Below are 10,055 nucleotides of genomic sequence, written 5' to 3'. Positions count from 1 at the left end.
TGTTTAATCTCACAACGATCCAGCCTGGGAAGGAAGTATTTTTGTCTCCTTTTTACAGAAGAGGAAAGGGAGAGGTTAAGTAACTTGTCAGAAGTCCCGAGCCAGTAAGTGAGATGGAGGCTGGGATTCCCACCGAGGCTGCCTGCTCACTTGAAAGGTTCAGGGATAAATAACAGAAGCCAGGAAGAGGGTTAGGAAAACAGTCTCGCGAAGCCAAAAGGAGAAAGCGTGGGGGCGGCCACCGGCCCCTTGGACCAACTAACAAAAGAAGGGGAGGCAGCTGCAGTCATCTCGGTGTCAGGAGGAGCCCTTGGACTGTATGTCTTGGTGGGCGTGGGAAGGTTTCCGAGATACCTGCATATCCTAAATTGGAGTGTCGCTGGGCGGGACCTGGTAGTCTTAGAGGCATAGACACACGCTGCGCCACTTAGGCGGGAGGTTCACTGTGGCGGCCCCGCCCATCTCCCCGGTCGCTTCCAGACAGAGCTTCCTGGGGAGATTCTAATTAGGGTGGCGGAGCCCTAAACCTCGAAACACACGATCGATCGCTCTTTCGGGTGCAAGAGACCAAGCCAATGAGGCCTCGCGGCGTCGCGATGTTGCGGGTTCTGTCCTGCCACGGGAGACGCGTCAGCCGGGTGACTGGTGGCGAGGGCTTGCCCGGCCGCCCCCGCCCCTAGGCAACCTTGCCGCGCGCTCTCGCAGCCGCCTCCTTAGCATTCCCCCCGCGGAGCCCAGCGCTGCGAGGCGGTGGCCGGCCCGGGGGAGGAGCCCAGTGGCTCGGCATCCCCCAGGCTCCGGGAGGGGGGATGGGCAGGAACCCTTCCGCGGAGGCCTCCTCCTTCTCCCAGTTGGGGACATGCAGGGCCGGAGGTCGCCCTTGGGCCCAGGCGCCGGAGCTGTCAACAGCTCGAGGTGTTTGCGGCTGCCTGGGGAGGGGACAAGGAGCTGAATGGCGTCCGGCACACCCCGCTGTGCATTTCCAGCTAAGGACTCAGATAAAGGGGAGAGGGTGCGCCCAGCTCCTGCTCCTGTCCAATCCCACTCCAGAGACTCAGGGCTAGGTGAAGGATCCGTGGCCCATTCTCCTAGGGTGACTCCATCACCGTCCTATCTCATTACTTGGACCATAGAGCGAGAATCTGGGTGCCAAGCGCGGAGATGCTGGGGCGAGGGTCTCTACGGGCAGAGGTGTGACATCGCCCCCTACTGGGTCCACAGGGAGGGCGGGATCGTGGTCGTTGAGCGCCATCTGAGGAGGGTGCCCAGGAGGGAGAAGTCTGGTTCGTGCTCCCCAGACTGAAGGTCTCGAGGGACATCTTGAGCCCAGACCCCGGGATGTATAGGTGCTCTGTGGATTTGTGCCCTGTAGGCACGCCATGTATCTCCTTCGTATGTGCAGTCGTCTGCCCTTTCATATGCACCCCTCTCCTGCCTCTTACCCGGAATCAGCAGCCAGGGGCACATACACTTAATCAACGAGCCCAGGACCACCTCTCTTACTCAGGCTCACTGTCCTCAATCACTCCACCACCCCCTCTGTCCCACCTCCCAATCCATGTATCCTGAGAATTTCCTGTGACAGAGAAAAGATGGGAGAAAGGATGCAAAGAAGGAAGGAGAAAAGCCATCTCCTAACTCTATAACCCAGGAGGGGTTATAGAGCAGAGGAAGAAAGAGAGCACCCGAGAAAGGTCTGGCTTTCCTGACAGCAGATAAGGGTGAAAGGGAATGAGGTTTTTGTCTGTCTAGTCTTGGTTAATTACATGCTCTGGGGGCAGAAAATTAAATCTCCTAAGTTAATGCTTAAAAAGGGAAGCCAGTGGGTGAGAGGAGGGTGTTAAGGGGGAGCTGCTCCTCTGCCTCCCTTCCCTCACTCCACCTGAGATCTAAACCTGGGTAGCCAGACCCTGGATTAGAACCAGGGAGATCTGGGGCAGCTGGGGTAATGCTGTAGGAAGGTTTGCAGATTTAGAGCACAGACAGACCTGGGTTCAAAGCCCAGCTCTGTTCTTTCTAATCTATGACCTTGCAGGTTGACCCCTCTGTCTCAATGCCTTCATCTATAAAAAGGTATAGTAATCATTTCTATCTCATGACACTGTTACCAGTGTTAAATCAGTTAATACATGTAAAGCATATGCCCAGATGGTAGTCAGTGCTTAAAAATGTTAGCTATTTTTTTATTAGCATGAACTTTAAACAAAATATAGAAACAGATAGGAAAATGCTGAAGAGCTTGGCATGTATTAAGAACCAAATAAACCAAGGCACTCAGAGGAATCTACAACCCCATTCAGGCCTCTGAAAGGGAGAGGTCAGGGGTTCCCTCTGAAAGGGAAGAGGGGGAGGAAACAAAAAGAGCAAAGAAATATGTCCCCCCCCCCCCATGGGGATGCTGGACATTTTGATGCCTGCTTAGCCCAGTTCCTAGGATAGAGCTGCTGGGGTCTGGGTGGTTTGAAGGCAATGAGAATTCTGAAGCTCATTAAGGGCAAGTTGCTGAAGGAATATTCACTCATCTCTGAAGAGATATTTACCAGACTTCTACTATGTGCTAGACACTGTCCTGGGCACTAGGAATACTGTGATGAGCAAGATGAGCTGATGCTTACAAGAGCTTAAAGTCTAACAGGGGACAGGGATGTGATTCAAATCATCATACAATGGCTTAAATATAATTACAAGTCAAAGTAAATGCTACAGCTGAAAAGTTGAGTCCTGTGGGACATGAACTAGTCTTGAATAGGGCTGGGGGCTCTGTAACCAGTTATCTGATGCCCAGCAGAGGGAGCTGAGGCCCCCATTACCATCAAGACCCCTTTTGGTGTCGGACCCTGCGCATATCTTCCTTCACTCCCTCACTCATTCATTTATTCAGCACATCTTCATTGGGCCCTTCTGAAAACCAGCTCCAGTGTAAGGAGCTGAGGACAAGGGGATGAGCCGGCTACACCACACACCTGGAGGTGTATGAGGTGCACAGCTCAGATGGGACATGGATTATAAAAACTAATACAGGTGCTATAAGGTAAGGACCTAGGTTAGGAATACTGTCAATTAAAGCTGCCTGAGAAGGTGACTCTTGGATTAAGCCTTGGAGTTGATGTTAGAGTTAGCAAAAGAGGATCAAGAGTAATATGCACAAGGCCCAGAGAACAGGAGAGCAGGGCAGGCTAGGTGTCTACATACCATAAGGATAAGGAAGGAACATGGCCCTTCCCTGTAATTCATCCCCAGCATGTCTTATATCCCTGAGCACCAGTCTTGGGCATCTAGTTCCAGCAGTTCTTCAATTCCAGAGAGTTATTTGGGCAATCTCTGTTACTGCTTTGATAGCACCCTGTCTTCTTCGTCCCTGCTGCATGGCACATTTGTCCATAGGGTTTCTGAGTACATGATGCTTTGAATTCCCCTTCCTGTAGAAGCACTCAGAGGATAAATGCCTTGCTAAGGTTAAAGAAGCAGCTTCTGGCAAAACTCAAATTCAAATTCAGCCTTACTTAGCCACAGCTCTGTGTCCTTCCCACTATATCAAGATAACCTGGAATGGGGCTCAGGGGAACCCAGAAGTGCTACACCAGAATGGCACACCCAGGCTCTTCCTTCCTGGGCCACTTCAGAATGATGCCCACCTGTAGGAATGGGCTCTGCACACATGTTCAAGGGCTGCCTCAGCTTTCCTCTTTCAAAAAGGAGGGGGGGGGGAAGAAGAGAAGAGGAGGGGAGGCGAGAGAGGGGAGAGGAGCTGGGAAGGCAGGTGCTAAAGGCACTTGTCAGGAGTGTAGCTCAGGAACTGCACAAGATTCTGACTTGGGAATGGGCGCCCAGGGCAGACAGGCTCTCACCCTCCACTTCCCTTCCCTGCCTTTCTCTGTTTCTCATTAATTATTCCCATCTCATGAAGCAGGAATGAAAACAGACTCAGGATCTGGCTGGAAGCATGCTGTGACATCAGTTCAGAGGTGGATGCCCTATCCCTGACTGCTGGGGGCTGAGGAAGACCCCCTTCCCTACTTTGCCCTGGCCTGACAAAGAAAGAGAGAGGCAGGATACAGCTCTTCCTGAACCCTTCTCCCTTTGGGGGGGGGGATGAATTTGGGGCAGATAAGAGAGGTGGTCCTTGACCAAGGGGACCAAGAAAGGGCATGTCAGTGGGAATGTGGGGGGTACTGGAGCTGGCTTTCCCCAAATCACCACCTCCCACACACTTTACCACTCCTTCCCTGACAGCCACCCCAGCACCACCCCCAGCCACTGCTCTCCAAACATCCTCTCCATTTACCATTTTTATTTTTTTTGATGGGGTGGCAGCTACTGAGAGTTGAACCCAGTGGTGCTTTACCACAGAGCTACATCCCCAGCCCTTTTTAGTTTATTTTTTAAAATTTTGAGGCAGGGTCTTGCTCAGTTGCTAAGGGTCTCACTAAATTACTGAGTCTGGCCTTGAACTTGTGATCCTCCTGCCTCAGCTTTCTGAGTTGCTTGGATCACAGGTGTGTACAACCCTGCAACCCTGATCGGCCCCCTCTACTTACTTTTTTTTTCTTTTTTCTTTTTTTTGGAATGGGGATTGAACCATTGATAAAGGGGTGCTTTATCACTGAGCCACATCCCCAGGCCCTTTTAATATTTTATTTAGAGACAAGGTCTCCCTGAGTTGCTTGGGGACTCGCTAAGTTGCTAAGGCTGGCTTTGAACTCACAATCCTCCTGCCACTGGGATTATAGGCATGCACTACCTCACCCAGCCTCGACTCCCAATCCAGTGGAGGAAAAGGACAAGCAACAGGGTGGTGTAGGAATATTCCAGGTGTCACTGATGGATTTTGAGAAGAGTGGCATCCTAAGAACAATGTTTTGGGAAGTGGAGTGTGATGTGACGGCAGATGTAGAGATGGTGGCAGGAAGGCAGAGGGAGATGCCACAGCCTTGGTAAAGGGTAATAAGGTGGGGTGAGGAGGAGGTGCTTCAGAGGTGACATGTGTGACACTTGCAAAGGTAAGGAGCAACTCCTGCTGAGTGATAGAAGTGTAGGAGGAGAGAGATGATAGATGTCTAAGCCTGGGGATTGGCACTTGGGTGTACTTTGACACCATTTGTGGACACAGAAAGTCTAGAAGGAAGAGTATGTGTGAAGAGGAACAATGAGTCCAGTCTGAAGCTGCCAAGGAGATGCCCAAGAAGCATATGTGGATCTGGAGCTCAGGTGAGGTGTCCAAGTTGGGGGCAGCAGGCATAGTATGGGGGCCAGGGAAGAAATTCAAACAGTGGGCAGGATTGCTCAGGAGAGTTGCAGAGAGAAGAGTAGCTAGAGGCTGAGGTGGGCCTAATGCCTCTTGATCATCCCTACAGGCATTATTTACACCTCTCTATGGTAAATGTTCCTGTATGTCTCCTCTGTCTCAATGGACACTTCTTGAAGGAGGTCCCATGTCTTTATAAGCCCTCTTCCCCAGGAAAATGTGCTAGGATATGAAGATAGGAGCTCAGAAATGGCTGTCGGATGGAGGGATGGATGATAATAATAAGGTGTTGGGTGCTTCCTAGATGCCAGGCATCATTCTAAATGTTTGCATGTAGTGGTTCATCTACCCTTCAGAACAACTTGTGAGGTCAGTAGTCTTACTACTTCCATTTTACAGATAGGAAAGGTCAGCTAAGAGAAGTTAAGTAACTTGTTCAAGGTCACAGAACTAGCAAGTGGCAGAGCCAATATCTGAATCCAGGTAGTCTAGCACCAGAGCTGATGCTTTGTACTCCCACATGATTCTCCTTCTCACATGAAATCTTGCCATAAGAACTACAATTATCATCATTGAATACTTAAAGTGCCAGACACTGTGCTAAGAACTTCATGATTTCACTTAATATAAATGAGTTAACAGATGAATAAGTTGGTGGATGTGAGGAGATAGTATATGAATGGTGGGATGAATGGATGACATGCAGGTGAATGGATAGAAAAGAGATAAGTAAATGAATGGGTGGATGGATGAGTGGTAGGATGAATGAAAATATAAGCAAGCAGGTGCAGGAATGAGATATTTCATGGATGGATTCCATGGGATGGATGAATGAAGAGAAGGAGGGAGGGATATATGAATAAATAGAAGAATAGATGAATGGATGGAGAATAGAAGGATGGATGAAGGAATGGAAAGATGAATGACTACACAAGCATAAATGAGAAGATAGATAAATGAACAAGTGGACAAATGAATGGATGAGTGGGTACCTGGATAGATGAATGGATGGAAAGATGGCTGAATGGTAGGATGGGTGGATGGATAGACAATGGGTGTATGAATAAAAGGATGAATGAATGGATAGATAATTGGGTGATTAGATGGCAGGATGGCTAGATGAATTAATGATTAGATGGATGAATAGATAAGTAAATGGATGGATGAGTGGATATGTGGATGAATGGATGAATGGATATTTAGGTCCTTGGATGAATTAAGAAATGGATTTCTATATTTAGATCCATAAAAAAAGAATAAGAAAAATCACAAATTAGAGACCCTGCCCTTTCCCTAGATATTTCTATGTGTTTTCTTAGACATTTCTTCCACATTGTTCCATAGACTGCCCTGCCCTCTCCTAGACCCTCCCATAGCCAGGCATCAAAGCTTTGTCCTTATTTTTCCTGTACAGAGATATCCTAGGATGGTTTCTGGCCATTCTGATTCCTTTCTTGCTCTTCTGCCTTGATGTACAAGAAAAATACTTTCAAACAACCAGTCTAGAAAAAAAGCAAGCGGTGATTTTGGGGGCTCCTGCCCCTGTCCCTTGTTGTAGTCCCTTTGATAGTCCTAATCCTGGACCCCCAGGACCTAAGCAGATGCCAGAATTGGAGTGGAAAACTAATAGGCACCCCAGAAAGAGGTAGGAGCACAGTGGTAAGTCAAGGAAGGGTCTTTTGTTGGGCTGGCAGGAAAGCTGTATCTATTCCCACATAGGTGGGGGTTTCAGGAAGTAGCATTCAGACAGGCTGATAGAAATGAGGCCTTGCTGAGTTAGAAACCTGGAACAGAAGTAGTGACAACCCTCAGCCCTGAGTCTGATCAATCCCATTGCAGGTCCTTAGTTCAGCTGCTACGCAGGGGCTATGTGACTTTGGCAATTCACTCAGCCTTTCTGACTTTCCTCACCTGTAAAATGAACTAATAATAACTACCTTCAAGGTCCCTGAGAGAATGAAACAAGAAGATGCAAAGAAAACATAAATGCTTTCGAGAAATAATAAAATATGTAGATTTCATTGGGGGAGAATAAAGTAAGGAAACTCTGCTCTGTGTCTGTGTAGAAAGAAGTGTGGGTTTGGTGGGATAGCTGATGACATCATGGGTGTAGAGCCTCTACAGCCTCTGGGCACCAGCACAGCCTTGTGGGACCCTTCTTGAGAAGCTCCCTCCTGCTTCCTGTCCCCACAGGTTCAGGTCCTTGGAGACTTCCCAAGACCTGAGCAGGAGGAAGTAGCATCAGGGTGCAGATGGGGTGGGAGCCAGCTTTGGAGCCCTCCCCCTAGCCAACTGACCCTCCCTCTCTGGGCTAGGCGCCAGTAGGAAGGGCACCCAGCTCTGTGCTGAACAAAAAGGAGCTGCTTGTTGTGGGGAATGAGTCATGAAGACCCCAGAATGGCCCTAAGAGGGAAGAAGACGAAAGGAGAGGGCTCCTCCTCCTCTCAGGAACTGGCTTCCCCCACAGCCAGACCCACTCGGACTAAAGGAAACTAGAAGCTGGGATTTGTACCTTTTTTCTCCCCTGATGTTTGCTTTCACCTCTCTTGTCCAATTTTATCTCCACCATGTTGACATGTTTTCAGATACAGGAACAGAGCTTGCCTTGAGTCTCAGATATCTGCAGTATTAAATAGCTGGACTTTTGATTCAACGGGGGGCACTTTCTTCTCTTCAACTGAGCTTGTACTGGCCTTGAACTAGATGAAGTGAATGACCGCATCTTACACTGGACTTCTTAGATAGGGTCGTCCCCCTAGCAACCCTGCAAGGATGGCTGTATTATCCCATTTTATGGATAAGGAAAATGAGGTTCCGGGAAGTAACTTACCCAAGCTCACATTTCTGATAAGAATAGAAATGGATTTGAACCTAGGGTGTCTGATCCTAACTAGAGTAGTCACTTGGGGAGGGTGTCTTAAAGACAGCGACCCCACAAGGGCCTGCAAGAGGAGGAAAGAAGTCCACACCACATGGGGAGGACTGGGGTACTGTTCAGCTTGATTCAGCGCCAGGGCTCCTGCCCCACGTGCAGCTCTGGGCCAGCAGCCGCAGCTCTGCATGTGCAAAAGGAAGATGCTGAAACAGGCCAACAGGGCCATACCCACCCAGCCCCCACCTGAGGGCTCAGGAAATGACACACCTGAACAGTAGAACAGATTGTTGGCCCGTCTCTGGGATCACCTCCCAGGGGAGGTTTTCGCAGATGGTTGCTCAGCAGCCCCTAGGAGGGAGGAGGGCCAGGCCTCCTGGGCTGAGGAGTGCCCTCCTCACTAACCCAGTCCGGCAGTGGACACACAGGTCTGTGGTCCCTGCTTTTATCAGGCTGTGTGATCTTAGACAATTTGCTAAATATCTCTGGGCTTCCTGCTCTTCTTTTGTAAACAAAGGGAGACATTTTTTTCTGCCTTTTGGGCAAAGGGCCTGGAGAAGAGATACCTCCTACCCTGTGGGGGTCTGACTCTGGGTCAAGATATGGTATCCGGAAAGAGGTGGGGGAATGGGGAACTCTGCTAGGTCTGTCTGTCCTAAGAAGTGTTAGGAAGCATGAAACTGTGCCCTGGGGGCTACCTGTAATTTTTTTTCACAAGTCTGGCTGTGCCTAAGGGCAGCTTCCTCTTGATCCCCTTGCTAAGGTATCTGAAAGAGCTTTTTTCTTTTTTTTTTTTTTTGTTCCTGGGGGATAGAGAATGTGTTAACAGAATGACTATCAGTAAGATCAGCTCTGTTTTGTCAGCTAAGCTGTACTGTGGACACAGCTCTGTGCTGGGCTCAGCTCTAGAACATCATCTGCTGCTGGCACAGGTAGTGTGACTGAGGCAATAGAGGGGACAGCTAGCAGAGCCCAAGCTTCCACATTCTCCGACAGAGCTCAGAGGCCAGCTCACGGGACCTCTTTGGGGGCTGCCTGAGGAGAGCAGTGTGGAGGCCTGAAGTGCCCAGGGGAAGAAGGGGGCAGCCGGTGTCATTTCAGTTGTGTGTGGGGGTTACTCCTTTTCCTTCCACACCAGCTTTGGCCAAGACAGGAGGGAGGCTGGGGGGAGGGGAGGGCAGAGCTGCACAGAGGAGGAGGCAGGAATTCTGGTTGGAAATCATTCAAATGAGGCTATGAAACCAGAACCCTGTCTCAGAACAAATTGGCCAGATTTGGCCTGGGGCTGGTGTACAGGGGAGTGGAGGAGGTTGAGCCCTGGCTGAGCAGGGGAGGGGTTGACAGGACTCCAATGTGGGGCCCCCAAAGGAGCCCAGGCTTGGTCTGTTGATGGGTAAAAGGGACAGCCATCCCTGTTCCCCTTTCTAGCCACCCTGTAGGCTGCTTGCCATAATAGAGGAAGGAGATGCCAGGTGCCAGAGCCACCCATCTGGCCTGTCCTGGAGGGAAGGGACCTAGTTTAACACCGACACCTTCTAGGGCTGTGACCCTGTCACATCTTTGTCCTTGTCCTATTCTTGCTCTATGTCTGTCCCTGAAAGACCTCCATCTTACCAAGAATTCTTTCAAATTTCCCTTTTAAGTCTCAGGCTCTGGGCTAAGCCAAGGGTCCAAGGATGAACTTGGCTGGAGAGGTAGAAGGGGAGGAGTCACTATCTGAGGTTTCGGGATATGCCTTAAATAATGGCTTCTCATCTTTTGACCTAACTGGGAAGGTGTCTGTGGGCCTCCAACAGGGCAAAGCTGCCCAGGACCTCTAGAGACTGTCTTTCCTCTCCAGTCAGAACCGGGGGACAGACATAGGTCAGAAATGGGGGAGGGGTGAGCGATGGGGGGTTCACTGCAGGGCCAGGCAGGAGCAACATGGAGGAAAACCCA

The sequence above is a fragment of the Urocitellus parryii genome, chromosome 2, assembly GCF_045843805.1.
Source record: "Urocitellus parryii isolate mUroPar1 chromosome 2, mUroPar1.hap1, whole genome shotgun sequence".
Classification (NCBI taxonomy): Eukaryota; Metazoa; Chordata; class Mammalia; order Rodentia; family Sciuridae; genus Urocitellus; species Urocitellus parryii.
The sequence above is the reverse complement of the archived record's forward strand: the minus strand, read 5'-3'. Positions refer to the sequence as shown.